The sequence below is a fragment of the Notechis scutatus genome, chromosome 3 (assembly GCF_049901735.1).
Source record: "Notechis scutatus isolate UNSWTSFEM ecotype Mainland chromosome 3, rNotScu1.2, whole genome shotgun sequence".
NCBI lineage: Eukaryota > Metazoa > Chordata > Lepidosauria > Squamata > Elapidae > Notechis > Notechis scutatus.
This window is the reverse complement of record NC_142011.1, coordinates 175,724,111-175,744,824: the sequence shown is the minus strand read 5'-3', so window position 1 is coordinate 175,744,824 and position 20,714 is coordinate 175,724,111. Positions and strand designations below refer to the sequence as shown.

The following is a 20,714-nucleotide window of genomic DNA, read 5'->3' as shown; positions in this document are numbered from 1 at the left end:
AAAATCAGAGAACAAAGCAAGCAACTTGAACTATAAGTACCCCAGTGAATATATTTTTGTATATATATATTTTAACTTCACATTTTTAGATGCTGAACTGCAAGATGCCAATCAAGCTTATAAAAACAGTGGTAATAGAAATAGGCATCGTGAACATCCCATTAAACCTAAATATTCAAACAAACGTAGACGTGCTTATAGCATCATTCAGTTCCTGGTGCAAATGGCAAGATGTTTTGACAATTATCAGAAAAAGCCATTTACAGATGCTTAAATCCTTATGTATAGCAAGATTGTTATAATCATTGAATAGGGAATGACTGGCGCATTGAAAACATTTAATAAAATAGCTTAAAAATGCATAATGGGTTTTTAAAGATAAATTGCATGTGTTTTGTTAAAAAGGGGGTTTGGCTTTAGGCTGTATCTCACTGTTTTGATCAAACTATTCACTGGGTCGTTCAGAACATGCTTTTTACCACACCCACTTATGATCATTACTCAAACCTATGGCCATGATAGGGACACTAACCTCAGATTGTGCTTTGAAGAAAAGCTGAGGACAGATCTTCCTCCTTTTATTTCTTGAACCTCACTTAAGAGTTCTGGGAAAGCAGGCAAACTTGAACAGAGTCAGTCCTTCTGTCTTACAAGCCAAAGTCTCGCAAGTCTCCAGCTGGTCTCTCTCTTCAGAAGCCTACTTTGCTGCTCTTCTTCTCTTATTAAACTGGCCCCGACAGCTTTTCTGCATTACTGTATGGGGAAGGATTATTGACTGAAGTCTGTTTCTCTTAGAGGTAGGAGCTTGATTGCTGTTTATTTGCAAAGCGACAGTCCTGCCTCTTGAGTGCGTTAATGCTGCCTTCAGAGGCAAGGGAGCAAACAGGAGTTTCTCTTCTTCTTTTTATTTGTAGGGATAGAAGCAGCTGGATTCTGGGGGAGCAAATTAAAATGTCAAAAGGAGCTTTAAAAGGCACTATTTATTTTTTAGATGAATGTTTTGGGTAGTTCAACTTGAAATAAATCTAAGAAATACCATAAAGATGGCCAAAGGTATAGCAAGTGGTACTCTCAGTCTTCAACTTTGTTTTAAGCAAAAAGATGCTCAACTGAATAAATATTGAAAGGAAGACATCCCTTAAAAGTATACAACTCAACAACACAGTTTGTATATACATCTAACACTCCTTTGGGGATGTGACAAAATTATTTCTCTTTAACATACCTTGGCTTAAGAAGAGAAGAGAGATATTTCCACCCCCCTCTTCCTGCTCCCTGAAACATCCGCGACAGGATGAAGAAAAGGTAGCACGTTTAATGTCATCCTCAATGGCCACGAGGGCTTATTTTCCCCATTTTTGACAGGTTGGGAAGCAGGTCCTCCACACTATGCATGTCACCGTTTGTTAGGGGTCCACCTTACACAGGAAATCACCCAATCCAACCGCGGCAGTCATTCAGAGAGGCAGGTGATATCTGTCAAACCAGCTCTCTGGGCATGGGAACTGACTCTCTCTCCGCCTCCCCCCCCACCCCCCAAAAAGCAAAACAAAACACTTTTTCTGGGCATTAAATGAGGAGGGGGAGGGACAGAAAAAGAGGGGAAAAAAACCTCACACTCCCTGCTCCTAAACCATACCTGAAGACATCTCCCCGCACTTAGCTGCTACTTGGAGCCATATGTCAACTATCCAACGGGTAGGAAGAAGCAGAGATGATTCATGCATCGCCTTCTTTCTTTCTAGACTCTGCCAAAAGGCAGAAATCCTCTGTCCCCCCCTTTCCTTCCCTCTCTCTCGCTTACCTTACTCGGCGAGACCGCGTTCAGCATAAACACCGGCGGGGGAAAGCACAAAAGACGCCCGGAATCCCCCCGCCGCCTCCCCGCCGGTTGCTGCTCCTGCTCTCGGATTCTTTTTGCAAATGATCTGTTGAGTATCCGCCGAGGTGAAGGCGGGCGAGGTTTGTTTTGGTTGTGAGAGTCCCTGCGCGCGCGCATGTGTGTGTGTGTGAGTGAGAGAGATAGAGAGAGAGAGACAGAGAGAAAATGAGAATATTTCGCCTTGCTCACTTCTTCTCCTTCGCGGGCGACGTCCCTCTCGCCTTGCTCTGAATCCCGGCTCCCGAATTACCACCGCCTGCGGGATGGAGGAGGACAGCTATGGGGAGGGAGAGGGGAAGGCTGCGGGCGGTCGCCGCTTGCAAAACGAAGGAGGCGAGAAAGCTCTCCAGCAGCCCCGCCGTCATCTCCCTTTGTTTGCAATGGGATTTGGGTGCTGCTGCTGCTGCTGCTGCTGGTGGTGGCCACTGCCTGCGAGTCTCTATGTGCGCGTTCGGGTGTTCATCAGCAAGTGGATGCGCCGCGTAAACCGAGCAAGCAGCTGTTTTCTACCCAGCGCTACAAGGGGACGGACACGCACAATATTTGCCCATATGACCGCCTTCTCCTCAGGGACACGGGTGCAAAGGCCAAAAGTCAGACATACATTAGAACCACTTAGGCGCGGGCTTCCTGGACTTTCACCAACAAAGGGTTCATAGTCCCCCCCCACCCTGCAGGTGTAATTGACTCAGGTTAAGCTAGGTTGGTCTTTGCACTACCAGCCATCCACCTGCCAAGTTTTTAATTCCAGCTAGTATTCCAGGTGAAGTATTACATTTGGGGTGGTGGGGGGAGTGCTGGGATATGTGTAAGCCCTCTTTCTCTCACCATTCGGTCATCAACAGGCCTCCATGCATTCAGCCAGTAGTGGCTGGCTTTGTTTCTGCTTTCATTTCTGGTGGGTGTGTTTATATCTGCTGTGCAGCAGAGTTTATATTGTCACTATTTCTTTCCACATAGCTGCCAGAAATATCTTACATTCTTTTTTTTTTTTTTTTTTGCTATGTGTGAAAAATGTAAAAAAAATTTAAAGTTGCCCTTAAGAATAGAATTATCTGTTGACAACTACAATTAAAACAATCATGATTTTTTTTGCCAAGGGAATGTCAAAGTTTGAGAGTAATTTTTAAGTACATGCAGAGTTGTTTTCATTATCCTTGCATTTTCATTGGTATCCTATCCTTCCTTCCTTCTCTTTCCCCACCTCCCAAAACTGTGTGAGGTAAGTTGGGCTAAGAATGAATGACTGGCCCAAAGTCACCCAGCCTGCTTCCATGCCTAAGACAGAACTAGAATTTATCATTTCTTGCTTTCTGCTTGGTGCCTTAATTACCAGACAAAACTGGCTCTTTGAGGGAAATAATGGTGCCAAGTGGATATTACTATACATTTAACATAATTGTTGGGGTTGTGATGTTTAAATTCTTTCTGGGAATTGACTTGGGCTTCTTTGTTATTTAAATTTATGGAAGACTTATTTTAGGGCTTATGTATTTTCTCCTCAAATTTATAGAAATCATTGCTATCAATTTTCAGAAATCATGGAGAGAAATGATAACTTCTAACCTATTAAAAAAGGTGTTGGGAATTGTATACTCCTTTCATTTTGTATTGTGTGGATTTGTTGTGTTTGGTGGTGGTGGTGGGAGTTGCCTTCAAGACAGCGTTGACTCCTGGCAGCTGTCTGGATTAGGCTCTGCAGTTTTCTTGACAAGATTTTCAGAAGTGGCTTTCTTCCTAGAGTTAACTGGCCCAAGGTCAGGGAGATGGCTTTGAGCCTAAATGGGATTAGAACAGGGTTGTGCTTGACCTGGGCAGGCAGGATGAGGTGGGCGTGGCCAGGGGGCATAGCCAGCTTGACCTCACTCGTATTGGGGTGCTTGTGGTGGCCTGAGTGCTCTGCCAGCGAAAATGGGCTCCTCAGCTCTGTTTTTGGTTGCAACAGCCTCCTGCAAGCCTCTGCCAGCGAAAACGGAGCTCAGGAGGACCACCCGTGGCCACTGTGGGGCGGTCCTTTGCTGTTTCCACGGCTGCCCCATGGGCCAATTTAAGCATCCTCCAGGCCGGATATGGCCCCCAGGCCTTGAGTTTGACACCCCTGTATTAGAATATGGTTTTCCAGTTTTTTAGAATGATGGTTTAATCATTATGCCAAACTGGCATTTGCTTCTTTAGCTTCATAGTGCGAGTTGTGCCAAAAAACTAATTGGGTAAAAAAAAAAATGTTTTGCCCCTGAGGGTTGGTATGGGAAAACACACTCAATCCATCACTTATAACTTGATCTAATTGTACCATTTTAGGCATAAGTCCAAATTGATTTTCCTATGGCTTCTTTCTTAATAAGATGTTAATCTTACTGTGCTTGCAGAATAATTCACTAGACATGCTGGATGCACTCCACAAACACATATATAAGGATATTTATTTCCATGACTATGGAAAGACTATTAACTAGGAAGAACATTTTCATCCAAACACCTTCAAAATGATTGGCCCATCTCTTCCCTTAAGTTAGCACAACCGCAAAAACCTTATTTGTGCTATAACTTCAACCTTATTCACTTGCCTTTTTAATCAGTTTTTTATATAGTGGTACTACATGTATGTTTGCTAGTTATCATCTTTAACTATATGACATGGGGTCTACAATAGTTATTTGAGAACCTGTTAACTCTTATGCTTTCTACCCTTACTATAAGATCTGAAACAGTTACCTCTCTCCTAGTCCCATCAGTCAAGCAATCTACGGTAGCAGGACCCTGAAGAAAAGTCATATCTATCACCTGCCTTCTGGAACAGCATTCAGAATGACTCTCCCACCTTATTAATATTTAGAACAGCATTAAAAACATGGCTATTCCCCTTGGGTTAGGCACTATGTGGGTGGGAAAATAATGATTGGCTTTTTCTTTAACTTCATTGTTTGTAGATGTTATTTAATTTCTAGGCCATCCAGAAACTTCGGGGTTGGTTGACCTAGAAGTTGACCAAATGAATGAATTTTCATACTCTCTTACTTTTATTATTTCTTCACTAGTTCCTTTAAAATGGGTATTATAAAGCTGCCATTTTTGGCTATTCTTGTTTTATGGTCCTTCATATTTTTCAGTTTTGGATTACTGAATAAATCCTCCATGACTTCCATCTTCATCTCTATCACTAATATTATACAAAAGATATATGTCTTATTTCATTAAAACACTTCATAGCTAATTTCTCTCCCCACCAAGTTAATAAATGGATACCTATGAAGAAAACAAAGCCATTTGTCTCAGTCAGAATAGAATTAATGGAATCGAATAGGAGATAGATAAAGGTTGCAAGGTTGGAAGACTGAAATAAAAGAATCATCACCACTGTTAAGGGATTCCAAAAGTTTTAATTCAACAGTATCTGGAGGATTGTTTCCTCTAGGAAGATTTAAGGAATGTCAGCCACACTACTGTAGGATAAGAAACACGGGCAACTCTCATACAACTATATATATCCATACTACCGTGTTTCTCATATAATAAGGCCGGGTCTTATTTTTTTTTGAGCCCCCCAAAAATGGCTAGGCCGTCTTTTCGGGGGTGACTTAATCCCCCCCCCTTGCATCTTCGGGCGGGTAGCGACGGCTTGGATGTTGACCTCGGCATTGGTGGGCACTTCGTATCAGGGTCAACGCAGGCAGCACCATATCCGGCTGTGCAACAAAAGTACTTCCTAACGGCAAGCCCCCCCCACCATTCCCCCCCATTTTGCATGTTTTAATATAGGCCTTAATTTGGGGGGAGGGGCTTAATTTCATTTCATGCCTATAAAACATGCTGGGACTTCCTATTGGGGGAGGCCGTATTGTTGGAGAAACAGGGTAGGACCTTTTCAGAATGAAGGACGTGTCTTCATCCCTGGGAGACAGTGAGTAGCCTACTAGTGCAATGTTGCCTATAGAAATCCTCAGCTGATACATCGGTTCATAAACATTGGAAATGAACAAAGACATTGTTCAAAGAGTCCCAGACAATTTTTATAGCTACTTTTGAGGGCGGGGGGGAATAAGTAAAAACACTTGAGTTCCCTTACAAATGCTTTGGTCTATTTGCCAGGCTGGGCCAGGACGGTGTTAATAGGACACTTTCTACCCATCCCAATTATATTTCTGCAACTGGGAAGGAGCTTTTTTCTCCTTTCTGTGATTAGATTAGCCTTCACCAAATGGATGCCCTCATCTCCATGTGTTAGGTAAACTCTCCAGCTGTTCATGTTTACACTAGCCATCCAATGCATCTGGACGCCACAAGGCTGAGGAACGCTGTTAATCCACAGGCCAAATTAGATGCAGTGCTCATTTGCATTTGCGCACACAGTGTCACAGGTATAAAGTCAATGTGCTAATAGTAAATAAATTACTTCAACCAGACCATCTGTGTGGTTTTCGGGATTTTTCTATTCTCAGTTCTATTAATGGAAGCTCATAAGACAAGATTATCAAGAAGAAGAGCTCACTGAAAATACTCTTTCCTTCCAGGAAGGGCATATCATGGACACGATGCTGTTTTCAGAAGAACCACAATATTCAGGGTTTGGACTGTTTTTAGAAAATGAAATTGATTCCTGTGTTCTTTGTTCTGTTCTAGGAGAAGACTATGAAGTTTTCAGTTTTTTTAGCCAGAACAGGATAAAAAGGGCAATATGCTGCAAGGGCAAAAACTTTTGCATGAATTAGAGATTGTAAGTAGACAAAAATCCTTTGAAGTATATAGGAAATGCCAATAATATGATAAAAAGCAACTGCTAAGCTAATTTGTTCAGATGTGGGCATCTTTGAACATGGAACTGTAAATTAATTAGGTTTCTTTTTCTTTCAGAAGATTCTCTAAAGAAAATTTTTATGAAATCATCTAATTTACAAGCCGATAAACACATTACTGTATATAGAACACCTTTGTATGCTGATTAATTTTGTAAAGCGATTTGCTATAATAAATTATATAAATAATTGTTTTGTATATCCATACTAAAAATAGTGTACATATGTAAGTATATTACTTTAGAAAAATGCAGAAATGAATTAAAATTATGTGTGAAAAGCATGCATACTAGGAAATATTCATAAAATATATTTTAGCAGAAATATTTCATGCATATCTAGAAACAGAAACAATGACGTTCCAAAACAAAACTTTAATTAGGAATTCAAGAAACTGAAAAATACTGACTGATAAACTTGCCAATCCCTGCATTGAAACAATTATGATCAGTTCAATTTAAATGAAAAACCACATTTTAAAATATTTTTGCAATATGTATATTTAGCTAAAATCTGCATCAATATTGAAATGTATGGACATATTTTCCCAATTTTGTATTTATGCAGTTTCCTAATTCCTAAAATCCTTTTCCTATATTAATTTCATGTGCATTAATATTTCTCTGGATGTTTTGTCATGTACATGTTTATGTACGGTATATATTTAATTTAAAAAACAGAAGTACTGTTGTATCATAAAATTCTGAAAAAGTGTACTGAATAACAGCATTTTACTTTGTGTGTTAGTTTAGAAAGTTCAAATTAAGTAAAGTTCACATTCAGATGTGAGGTAAATGAATTTCTCTTCCATCCCTAGATCAGGAATGGTAATTCTGGCTTACTAGTGATTTGTTTCTCAATAGATGAGGATGGCTAGTTTTGCCCAGAAGCCAAGGCTTAATGATTTTTCAACATGAACTGCATCTTAATTATGATGAAGAATTATGAGAGATGAGCCAAAGTTGATAGACAAGTTGATCATAAGAGCAAAATGCTATGCTATAGCTCAGTAATTAGATTTTAAATGTGTCACACCAATTACATATGCTTCTTTTTTGACTTCAGACAAAAGCTGTCTTCCCCAGCCTGGTGACCTCTAGATCACTATAATCCTTGTCATTCCATGGCAGCATGTAATGATTGTTCTAGCATCCTTCACCACCATGGTCAATATCTATTCTGGGCACTATTAACTGGGAACAAGAGTTCAGCACAGATTGTTAATAATATTGACTAAGGTTGATAGAATTACAATCCAACATAAGTGAAGACTGGAAAGGCTAAACTAAATGTATGAAAACATAAGGGCTAGTCTGTGGAAATTTTGATTTCTTTCCCAAGGGATGAGGGCCTTCTCATTATACATAATAGATGGAAATGTCTATGGAGATTCTCAGTCATCCAGATCATAGTTATCCTAAATGTGGTTTTTCAAAAGGCAACTGGATTTTCTTTGTTTTTCCTTGAAGATGTTTCACTTCTCATCCAAGATGCTTCTTGGATGAGAAGCAAAATGACTTAAAGGAAAAACAAACTCCAGTTGTCTTTTGAAAAGCATCTTTGGGATACAGATGGAAATGTATGAAGATTAGATGAACAGCTTGTCTAGACCTCTTTAGGTATGAGAAAGTTGAGTTGGTTTAGATCCTTCAGATCATCTTCTTGGTCTTTCTATGCTTGCAACCTCTCCATTTTGGAATCAGCTAACCATGAAAATCAGACCAGAGGATCACAGCCACAAGGCTGTATATCTGATTCTGCTAATATTTAATATGCCTTTGACTATTTTGATATAATTGATATTAAGAATGTATTACCTTAACTGCTGTTGGTGCAATATTTATTGCAACTGACTCATTCCTAATTTGGGCTATAGGTGATTTTCAGATAATAATACATAAAATAACTATCATTAAACACAGACATCAAAATGTGTACCAGTGGCTCCAACAGACAGTCCCTGAAGGCCTCCTGGAAGAGACACACAGTTAGCAGAGCAAGAGCATCTTTGCCTTAGCAGGCAGGTTATTTCAGTGGGACAGAATTATTGCAGAAAATGCACACCATCAGACCCATCCCATCACACCTGGAGTAGGCAATTTTTGGCTAACTTGCTAGGCTTTATTATTCATTTATTAATATACTTATGTATTTACTATGCAGAAGCATCTCAAAGGATTAGTAAAAATATAATTATACATGAAGACAACAGAAAACAACAAACATTTGATAAGCATGTTATATTGTATGTTATTTTATATGGTTTTAATATTTAAAAAGTTTTATAAAAAAATCCATCAATAAATAAAAGGTGGGAGGAAAGAAAACAAAGAAGCATTCTTCTAGCATTTGTGTCAGGAAGGTCTGGAGAAAGAAATGAATTTTGAATAGGTACCTAAAAGTTGTTCTAATAAGCACCTTTCAAACTCCAGTTTCCTAAGGAATGGGCCCTGCATATTTATGGTTCAGGGTTTATAGACCATGTACAATCATAATTATTTGTGGCATGTAATGGTGACATAACGTTAAAATACCATACATGCATAAGTAAATAAGCTTGATAGAAACTTTGCATTAGTCAATTGCTCATTCCTGAAATGCATTATAGAGTGATTGCTTTTAGTGTTTACTTTAACACTTAGTCCTTAGCTCTCATCTCTGTTTCGATTATGAATTTTATTTCAGCAACTGGACATAAAGAACACCGATATGATTATTGATTATTGCTTGCCAACAGTTGCACATATATGCAGGATTAAACTATATAATTGAGAAATGCAAAGAAAGGGCCAAATAAAATATTGTACTCAACATCTTAGCCCCCCTTCCCTAATATTATTTATTATTTGTTTAATTTATGACTCTCTTCTTTCAAGAGCAAGTTGCTAGTGGCTTAAATGAGAGGTAGACTTGGATAAAAGAGGAAGAGTGGCCCAAATTTTCAGAATAAATTTCCTCAGAGGATTGGGAACTGGAATCTAGATCTCACATTCTAACCCAGTTAAAATTAAAAATAAATTTGAATTTAAGTTTTGATTTTAAATAAAACTAAAGTTTATTTTTCAATGATATGGTTTGTGTATGATTTAAGTACAAATGCTTTTTAGGGAATCATCCATGCATAATCTATCTACACAACTATGGGAGTGAAAACCTGTTCCCTAAATAAATACAAAAAGAAACAGAATGGAAAATATATTTATTCATAATTATTTATATCATAAACTTCAGTATCACAATCCTCCAAAGCAGTTTACAAAGAATACAAATAATTGCAAGTGAAAATACAATGCAATTGACTGGGATGATGGGGATGGGAGACCAGCTGAGAAGGTGTTGGGCTGGTCTTTTCTTATACAGGTCACTTAAAGGTTGAGGATCCTTAGGGCAGCTTCTTGATGATTGTGCGGTGATCTTGCTAAACAGAGCACCTCCTAGATTCTCATAGGTAATGCTACCTAGGTTTTCATGCATAATTATCAGTATTTTGTATGTTGTATAGCACATAATGAATCAAACACTTTCAGTTCTGTTCCAGCCTACATAAAGTAGTATTTGTATTTCCATTCTTCCAACAATTGGCAATCTAATTTTATTGCTCTTATACTCCTTCCTCCACTCCTCAGGCAGGAATGGTTTTTCTTCTTCTTTTCCCAGCCACCAATCATTGTGCAACTCCATTCCATGGAGGAGTGAACCACACCAGGCTAAATACAACATGTCAAGAGCTGCTCTTCAAAAGCAGACAGAACCAAAAGCCATTTTATGAGGGAGGTTCAGGATTTTAAGTGTGATATGGATGGTTTAACTCCCCAGCTCTAAAAAGGCTAATATTTTTGGCTTCTCTTATGGGACAGCTCTTGAGGTCATGAATTTTGCTCTGGGAATTCCCAATATAACTTATTTTTTTCCTCTAAACATCAAAATCATGCCAAGAATGGTGGATGATTAAGTCACCTTATCTAATGGAAAATGTGGTGGGGATTACCAATAAAAATCAAATTCCAACTACATATTAAAAAAATCAATCTTAGCTGTTTTTAAAGTAACACTTAACTGGCCTCATAAAACATTCAATGTTAATGTATTACATTATCACCTTCTGATAACTGCATTCAAAGAACCTTTTATATAAAAACACTACTTGTATCTTCAATCTGTGGTTCTCATGAGTTCAGTAGATCCCACTTGGTGTTGTTAAAGTCAAGAGAAATCTTTCTTCTTAATATTACATAACCATAACCATAACCATAACCATAGACTTTGCAGGGGAGAGTTGTATTCTTGTAAAGAAATTATGTACTATAGAAAAAGTGACATCCTATTAAATGTTACATGGAGGTAAAAATCTAGACTGTACTTTCACCCATATTTGAAGCATATATGTATGATTCCAATTGATGTATATATTCAGCCATTCTGTTTTAATTTACCATATTTTCATGAGCAAGATAAATTTCAGTCTCTACTATGTTTATTCTAGATATCACAGTTCCAAGCAGGTAGTCTTTTGAACAATTTCACAAAGAAAATTGCTCCAGGATTGCAGAGTTTTCCATATATATAAAACTCCTGTACTGCATAGGTTATATTTACACAGTCTTGCTGGGTTGTGGTCTGATGAATATAAAGTGATAACTCCCTAATGTCCATCTACTAGCTTTGCTGTTCTGGGTAAACCGGATCAAATTTTGTATTAGCTTGTTGTTGCCATATTACTCCTCACATCCCGGACATAAACTGTTTCAACTCCTTCCCTCAAAATGACACTATAGAGCACTGCACACCAGAACAACTATAGACACAAGAACAGTTTTTTCCTGAAAGCCATCACTCTGCTAAACAAGTAATTCCCTCAACACTGTTCAACTATTACAAAGTCTGCACTACTATTACTGTTAATCTTATCACTCCTTATCACCCATCTCCTCCCACTTGTGACTGTATGACTGTAACTTTGTCACTTGTATTCTTACGATTTATATTGACTGTTTCCTAGTATGACTTGATTGCTTGTTGTACCTATGACTATTATTGTGTTGTATCTATGGTTCTTGACTCTTGATGAATGTATCTTTTCTTTTATGTATACAGAGAGTATTTGCACCAAGACAAATTCCTTGTGTGTCCAATCACACTTGGCCAATGAAGAATTCTATTCTATTCTACAATATAGTATTCCATCTTCTTTAGTGAATGAAAAATGCTGAAGTATTTGTTGATGAGTAGGATAGCCAATCCATGATTGCCAACCACATTTATCTCTGCTGCCCTCCAAACTGTTTGTAGATATCTCTCCTTATTCTTCCTTCTCCTTATTATGAGCATTTAACTTTCACCAACGATAAAGGAAAGGCAGCCTCTTTAAGAAAATTATTGTTTTGTCCAATACAAAACTATATTCCACATGTAACATCCTAAATCTAAAAAAAAAATGAGATATGATCTAGGCAGAAAACTCACATTAATGATTTTTAATTCAATCAAAAATATACCATATGTTTTTCAGGACAGTCAGTGTGAGGTTGATGTATTAGGTACCATGGGAAGATTAAGAAAAAGGACCAAAAAAAGCATGAAAGAAAATTAAGGAAAGAAAAATGATTAAAAAGACAACACTGGAAGAGATCATAGAAATAAGAAAACATTTAGTAAATCTATAGCAATGATTATATAAGCAGCAAAAAAATCATATTAAGCCTTGGACTTTTAAACCAGGCTTCCTTCAGATGTTAGTATTTTATGTACACATTTGCACACAACCCATTCACCCTGTTTTCAAAAATATTATTCCTAATCAGCATGTTTCTTTCTCTTTGGGGGTGCCATTTATTTTATTTATTATTCAAATTTCTATACTGCCCAACTCACTTCTGTTTATATTAAAGTCCATTTAATACAGGCTACATAAATTGTAAGCACAGTTAAGATGCTAAAAATCCTAATCCTTCAGCCAATAACATCATCAGAATTGGGCCTTGAGTCCTCGTTAGGTGTGGTTATTAACCTACTTGTTCTGGCTCACAAGTCATTATTTCAAAACAACAAAAATAATAATAACAAAATAAACCACAATCTGGAACATTTCTCCCAATTCTGGAAGAAACATCCTGGTTGCCAATATTTACTACTTGACTACACCAACTTCTTTCCTTTTTGTATCTCTAACTTATTCTAGTAATTGTAGAAATGAAGGAGGGAAGGTTACTGAATGCCTTCTCTCTGAATCTCTGAGAATTAATTAATATATTAAAATACTAACACAGAGCTCTTGTGATGATCTGCTTCAATTGAGCATAATGTACTCCAGGAAATAATTTCCTTTCTTTTCATTACTAACCTCAGAACAGTGTGTCTACTTTAATCTGAACGTTTTGTTCTTGTTAACCAGTAGACTTGAATAAAAAGCATATTTCGATTTTCTGCAGATCTAAAGTTTGTAAACATTCTTCTACTCCTGGAAAACCTTGCCTTTTATAACTCCAAACATTTCTAAAATAGATCCCCCCAAACTGTATGCTATCATATATTATCTTCTACTTCTGTTTTACAGAACAACCAGATTTTATCCATTTGAGTAACCTGATTAATCCTGGTATCAAGATCATCCCCTTCTGTTCAAAGTGACACATTCTAAGAAAGTGTTCTTGGTTTTTTATATAAATAAACTTCTTCCTTTGGGATTCACTATCGCTTAATGAATTATCTCCAATAATAAAATAATAGCAAAAGATTCAAGTCCAGCTACTATTTTAAAAAATATAATTTTGTAATATATTGTATGATTTCCCTTTCTGAATCAAACAAGCCTAAACATAAGATTAAAAAAATGTGGGATACACAGGATCATCACCAGATGGATTCATAACTGGCTGGAAACTACACTAATATTCCTTGATCTACATGTCCATAAAGAGAATTATGCAGTGGGGTATCTCAAGGCTCTGTTTTAGGCCCAGTACTCTTCAACATCTTCATAAATGATTAAGATGAGAGGATGGAAGGAGAACTCATCAAATTTGCAGACAACACCAATTTAGGAGGAATAGTCAACACTTTAGGTCAGAAGGATCTTGACAGACTTGAACACTGGCCTCTATCTAACAAAATGAAATTCAAAGGTGAGAAAGTAAGATTTTACACTTAGGCAAGTAAAACCAAGTGTACAGGTACAGAATAGGTGATACCTGGCTCAACAGCAGGGACTCTGAGAGGAATCTAGGAGTTCTAATAGACACCTGCTCAGATATAAGCCAGAAGTGTGCTGCAGCTGTCAAAAAAGCCAGTGCAACCCTAGGCTTCATCAACAGAGGAATATTATCAAGATCATGTGAAGTATTAGTATGACTGTGTACTGCTTTAGTAAAACCACACTTGGAATATACTGCATTCCAATTTTTATCACTGTGATACAAACAAGATATCGAGACACTAGAAAGAATGCAGAGAAGAGCAACAAAGATGATTAGAGAGCTAGAGGCTAAAACATATGATGAATGGTTACAGGAACTAAGTACTTCTACTCTAACAAAGAGAAGGACTAAGGATGACATGGTAATAGTCTTCCAATATTTGAGGGGCTGTCATAAAGAAGGGTGAGGGATCAAGCTATTCTCCAAGCAATCTGATGGCAAGACAAGAATTAAGAACAGAAACTTATCTAAGAAAGATCTAACCTAAAACTAAGAAGGAATTTCCCCAAAATTAATTAGTGGAATGGGTTGCCTTTAGAAGTTGTGGATATTCCATCATTGGAGGTTTTTAAAAAGAGATTGGACAGCCACTTGCCGGAATGGTATAGACACTTCCTGCTTGAGCAGAGCGTTGGACTAGAACACCTCCACAGTACCTTTTGATTCTGTTATTCTGTTATTAAACATTTCTTATAATTCTCTTACTCTTCCCACCTCTTCCATCCCATTAATGTGTGAATGATACATTTATACATGCAATACAGTTTTTCAAAAAGAATAATCCCCAGGAATGTGCAAAAATTTTGATTTTAAAATGGTTCCCAAATTGTTCACTTTTGCAAATAATATTAATTACTGTAGTTACAGTCGCACAAGTAAAGATCACACAACTAACTCTTTAGTAGAATCAAAAATTCTACTGCAACGTTTTTCCAACTTCAGTAACTAAATCAGTGTTTTTCAAACATGACAACTTTTAAGATATGTGGAGTTCATATCCCAGAATTCCCCAGCAACCATCCAGTTGATGTCCACATTTTAAAGTTGCTAACCTTGAAAAACACTAAGCTATCTTGTTGTGTGATCCCAATCCCCTTACAAATCTGAGCCACAGTTTTTTTTACTTCTACAATTACCCTAAACTGCCCATGTTATTTCAGTAGGTAATCAAAATAAACAGATAGTAGAAATAATTCCACTCCTTTTTGCAGTCCTTTCTGGAGATGTCATATATCTGGATGTATCCTAAGAAAGTTCGTGAACTAGAAAAGAACATCTGCAGTTTTCAGTGCATGGCTGGGTACTTATCCCTTCGCTGCTCCCTCTGTTGGTTTTGAAATGGAGCAGCAGCTTAATTTTTTTTTTAAAAAAATGGTTGTTTAGTGTAGAAAATGATAGTTTCTAGGCTCATGTCAATATAATTGCTAACAAATCTGGAAGCAGAGATACATAGACAAAGGATGGACCTTCAATGCAACTAAGGGACAGAGGCAAAGCTGGGGATAAAAAAGAAATTTCAGGATTATCTTGGGAAAGAATGACTCATGATATCATGACTTCACCATGTTAGCAGCTAATGAAGAATTAGGATCCATCGTTAATCTCCTTTTTGATCCATGGCTGAAATTTCAGTTGGCAGTGAGGATAGCTGCATTGTACACACACAGTAGTCAGGATAAGGCTTTCTTCTGTAGAAAGTTTCCTGTTTTAAAAATTCTCTGTTTTAGTCTTTGGCTTAAGATTTCAAAGTTTTTCCCACCTGAAAACAGGAAATTAGATTTGACAGGGCAACAGGAGGGACTTTGGTGGACAGAGATAGTAGTTTGGAGTTCACTTGTAGCTCTGGGTTCATCACTATAAAGATACTGCTATAAGAGGAATTGCCATAATTTCTGCTCTACTGGAAATAATCCTTCATTCAACTTGTCATCCTAACACTTATTCTAACAACTGTCTCCTATCCAGGCTCACTATCTGTTTAATTTCTGTAAAGCATAGAAGGAAATGGAAAGTAGGAACTTTGAAGTTACCTGTGTAGCAGTTAGTTAGAATTAAGATTACTATAGTTCGGCCAATAGAATCATCATACTCAAATCTAGTAATGATTTTTTATTTATGATTCACATCAGTATGTGGTTCAACAAGATTTTTTTTCAAAACAATAATCCCAAAGATAACTTGCAAAAGTTGCTGCATCAATATCACATAAATAAAAATAATACAAAAACAATAATTAGTTTTATTTTTATCTAAAACTGACAAAAAAGAGGAAATATCACTATGCTTGTTCTTCCCAACTATCATTCTTACATTTCTCACTGTAATTCATGCTTAGTATTTTTGTATAAATACCCTGTTTCTCCAACAATACGGCCTCCCCCAATAGGAAGTCCCAGCATGTTTTATAGGCATGAAATGAAATTAAGCCCCTCCCCCCAAATTAAGGCCTATATTAAAACATGCGAAATGGGGGGGGAATGGCGGGGGGGGGGGCTTGCCGTTAGGAAGTACTTTTGTTGCACACCCAGATATGGTGCTGCCTGAGTTGACCCCGATACGAAGTGCCCCACCAACGCCGAGGTCAACATCCAAGCCGTCGCCGCCCACCCGAAGATTCAAGGGGGGGAGAATTAAGTCACCCCTGAAAAGATGGCCTAGCCATTTTTTGGGGGCTCAAAAAAAAAAAAAAAAAGACCCGGCCTTATTATATGAGAAACACGGTATTTCAAATATTTGATCACACATTCCTAATCACAGAAGATATACTGATATACTATGAAACTTTATTACTGGAAATAAATGAAACATCTCTCCCTTTACTCCCTCTCCTTCTTACTTTTAAAACATGCTTGTTTCTTGTATACCCATTATGTACATGCTAATGTATATCTATTACTATGCTTTCTTTAACACTATACTGTATTTTCAAATCAAGAATATGCTATTTAATTACAATTTAATTAATTAAGCACTGATTTGCCAGAATTAGCTCCACCTGTCCACTTCAGCCAGCTTAAGAAAGCCTGCTGAGAATCCTCTCTTGTACTTGGGTGTAAAGTAGGAAGTCTTCACTGTGGTGGCCTCTGAAGTGTGGAACATGTTAAACTTGGCAGCTTGAAGGATGCCTTCCTTATTTTGAATTAGGAAGATTGTGAAAACTCACTTTTGCAATGAGCTTTTGGGTCCTGTTTATTGGTATATAGATGCTCTTCCATACATTACACATTTGTTGTATTTTAATTGTTTATTACTATATTATTATTTATTTTTATTACTATATTATTAAGTACTGTCCTTGTTTTGTTTTTCTCTCCTGTGTTGGGTACCACTCCATAAGACTGAGTTAGTTGATAAATATAGCAAAATCTTAGTTTAGCATTTACACCACACATAGTAATAGTTACTTTCTCAGGATACTTTTCTTTCCCATGATTTTTCTCAATTGTTAGTAGTTGCCTGGGAGAACAAGGTGATTCATTGGATCAATGAAGTAAGCTTCACCAGCATTTCCAAAGGCAGAGAAAAAGACTTTAAAAGCCCGGCCAAAACAATAAAATATTTTTCAAGTTTCCTTAAGAACAATTTCTTTCTCTCCATAATAAGAATCAGTAGAATAGTAATTTGAAGATGATTCAGTCTCCTGTAGTCTGCACATTGCTGTTGGCAAACACTTAACAATGAGACAAACCAAGCTTTTTTTATCAGAAAGAAAAAACAGCACCACCAAGACAATTAGGAATGCAGCTAATTTTTTTGGCTGGATGGGAAATGCTGGGAGTTGATGTCCCCACATTTTAATGGAGCCAAATTTGAACAACACTGATTTAAATAAAACTTATTAGTCAGAAAAAAAACAGATTCCTTTTTATTTATATTGAGTTCATTCAGAGGGAATCTCTGAAGGATTTGAAATGCTTTCTCAGTTTCTTGCTACTTGGACTGAATTACCATTTTTGAGATAAGCTACCACAGTTACTTATGTTTATTCTCCTTCCATTCATTTTCAGTATTCCCACAATCTAGTATTCAATATTCCCACAAATAACTAAAAGTAGTAGGCAAGTTCACATGCAAACTTTATATAGGTTAATATGCAAATGAGCTTTCTTTTTATATCCTGAAATCTGGGTTTATATCCTGAAATCTATTAGAACGAGAATATTCACACACCTTCTTTTTCTCTAGTACTGTATTTTTTTTCCATTCTTTTCTTTTTTGTCCAGTGAAGTAAAAGGATTAATAAACAAGTTTGTAAAATGAAAGCTAAAATGCTAAAGTCTTTGGTTTATTGTATATTTTATCTGATTCATTTTATAGCCTTGAATAAAAAGAATTGATCTACCAGATTATTTCAAAAATTGAGTCATACATTGATGGGGTCCTCTTCATGTCTAAGGCCATGGGAAGCAGAGATTCTCTCGCAGCATCACCATAATCCTTTCCTGCCAATTTCTGCAGAGAAGAATTCATTTGTTGCAAATATTTCTTTGCTATCATAAAAACTAAGATGCTAAGTTTTCTTCCAGCATTTTAAACCATGTTCATTAAAATGGAAAATATAATTTCAAGGCTGATTTGCTCGCACTGAAATGGATTATTTTAGTCCATCACTTTTGGGGAGAAAATGACAAACTACTGTAAGAAGAGAAGACCCAAGGAAACTTGATGTGAAAGGAGAATCAGAGATTTCAAAGGCGATTCATTCCTGTTTTCCTTTTGAAGGCAGAGAAGACAATCTGATTCATGTCTAAACAAAAGCTGACTTCACTGAGTTCAAAGGGATTTACACTCAAGTAAAACTGCTAAGCAACTAGGAAATGAATGGGATGCAAGGGAAGGGAGGCGGGAAGAATGTGCCAGGAAATAAGATATTTTACAAAAATGCTTCTCTTCAAATTAGTGGGTTAACTTTATGAATATTTTATGTATCCTCTCACCAACTTTGCCATACAAAAAATGCAAAATAATTAAATAGGTGCTAACTTTTGGAAGAAAAACTCATTTGCCATAGCAACTGCATCTGGATTAGTGTCCTAGTGCTGAGTTAAAACACAGATAGTTCCATGGAACAGTTCTAAAAGGAGCTAACATTTAAATTCTGTTGGAAGAAGAAGCCTGAAATTTCTTGCTAATTGCCTTAATGAAGCCTGAGCTCCATAATCTTACAGACTTTTAAAGCCACCTTTACTGAAAAATTTATGGATGAAATTTCCATAAATAGACATAAATAAATGTTACCATCCCCATCCCTAATTGTATGCCAAATTGAATATCTAATAATTTAGGGTAACCTTTATTGAGACAGATAGTTTTTGCATATTTTCTCTGATTTGGTTATAGTACTGAATAATATGTGTCTGCCTTCAATGTGTTGCTCCAGCAAGATATATGTTTTCCTGTATGACTTATATTTACACCTGCTCTTTCTTTTTGTACTTGTCACCACTGCAAATAGTTTTCTGGTTATAACACACATGTGCTTTCCATCAGAACAAAACATTTGGAAAGGGCAAGAAGAGGCTGTGTAATCAAAAAGAAAACTGTGAGAAGTGTTTTATCTCTACCAAAGCAACTGATGGGACGTTATCTTAAATCAATGAGATTTGTTAAGATTTCCATGAAAAAAGCAATGATTTATCCACCAAAATATTATTATATATGAAACCCTCTCACTAAAGGAATGATCTGCCTGCTTTTTTATTTTTAAGAAAGAAAGTTACTTACCTTCATGAAGAAATCTGACACAGCTGTGGCAAATTGAAAATTATTTGTGCAGGAGAAAGAATAAAACATCAACATATAATCTGATTTCTCTTTACATACTGCCCTGCTAAGACAGTTGGCCTCTGTATGCTGGCACTGGAACGTGACTACGCTTTTGACAGGGATCACTTTTTTAGACGCTAAATTAAACCAGTCCATAGAATCAGGCTATTCAGTTGCAATCCTAAATACACCAAAGAACAGCTCATATGCAATTACATCATGCAGAAAGTAATGTCCAGGCAGTAACCCACATGACCGTGTCCAGAAATATGCATTTAATTTGAGGCTCTGGGCAGGACTTACATTAGAAATGATCTTTTTGGTTAGGGAAGAGGGATATCTTGATTTTTGTCAACATTAAACTAAAAAAATATTTTGGAAACCATTTATAAATCCAAACTCTTGAGTTAAAGGAAATATTAAAGAAATAACTGAAATGGTGGTATTCCATTTCTTGGGGCATTTAAGAATGTTTCTGATTTGGCTACTAGTTTCCATCCAACAAATTCCTGTTGTCATTTGGAAAGAAGAATATTTTTATGGCATGAAATGAGGGGAGGGTGAGCTCAGGCAGTCTTCAACCTTTATTAGTCAAGTCTATTAGGAGACAATATCTAGAAACAGTCTATGGCATCAGTTTCTGGTCAGGTCTAGTGTTGATTACCTGGGAAAACTCACCAAATCCGTAGATGTCAGTTAAGAGATACAGAAAACATGTTCTCTTTGCTCTCAAAAGAGCCATGGTGGCCTGTGGTTAGAATGCTGTACGGCAGGCTGACTCAGGCCAGAGCCAGGAGTTTCATCCTGACTGACTCAAGGTTGATTCAGCCTTCCACCCTTCTGAGGGCAGTAAAATGAGGACTCAGATTGTTGGGGGCAATATGCTGACTTCGTAAACCATGCTGAGAGCATAGAAAAGCACTAACAGGAGGCATATACCGTATATACTCGAGTATAAGTCGACCCGAATATAAGCCGAGGCACCTAATTTTACACAAAAAAACTGGGAAAACTTATTGACTCGAGTATAAGCCGAGGGTGGAAAATGCAGCAGCTACTGGTAAATTTCAAAAATAAAAA

General features: G+C 37.0%; 1 protein-coding gene across 8 annotated transcripts in view; it reads right to left on the bottom strand.

Moving 5' to 3' along the window:
* Positions 1-19,720, bottom strand: part of KCNB2 (potassium voltage-gated channel subfamily B member 2) — a 205,327-nt gene extending 185,607 nt beyond the window's left edge. For 4 of the 8 annotated variants that reach the window (XM_087961864.1, XM_087961865.1, XM_087961866.1 and 1 more), the window contains exons 1-2: positions 1,805-2,643; positions 533-933 (exon numbers count right to left, since the gene is read on the bottom strand). The gene's annotated coding sequence lies outside the window, so the exon portion shown is untranslated. Of the gene's footprint in view, positions 1-532; positions 934-1,639; positions 1,752-1,804; positions 2,644-19,592 lie in introns of those variants that run through there. The other 4 variants (XM_087961863.1, XM_087961867.1, XM_087961868.1 and 1 more) reach the window with 4 other exon arrangements.
* Between the last annotated feature and the right edge of the window lie 994 nt (positions 19,721-20,714).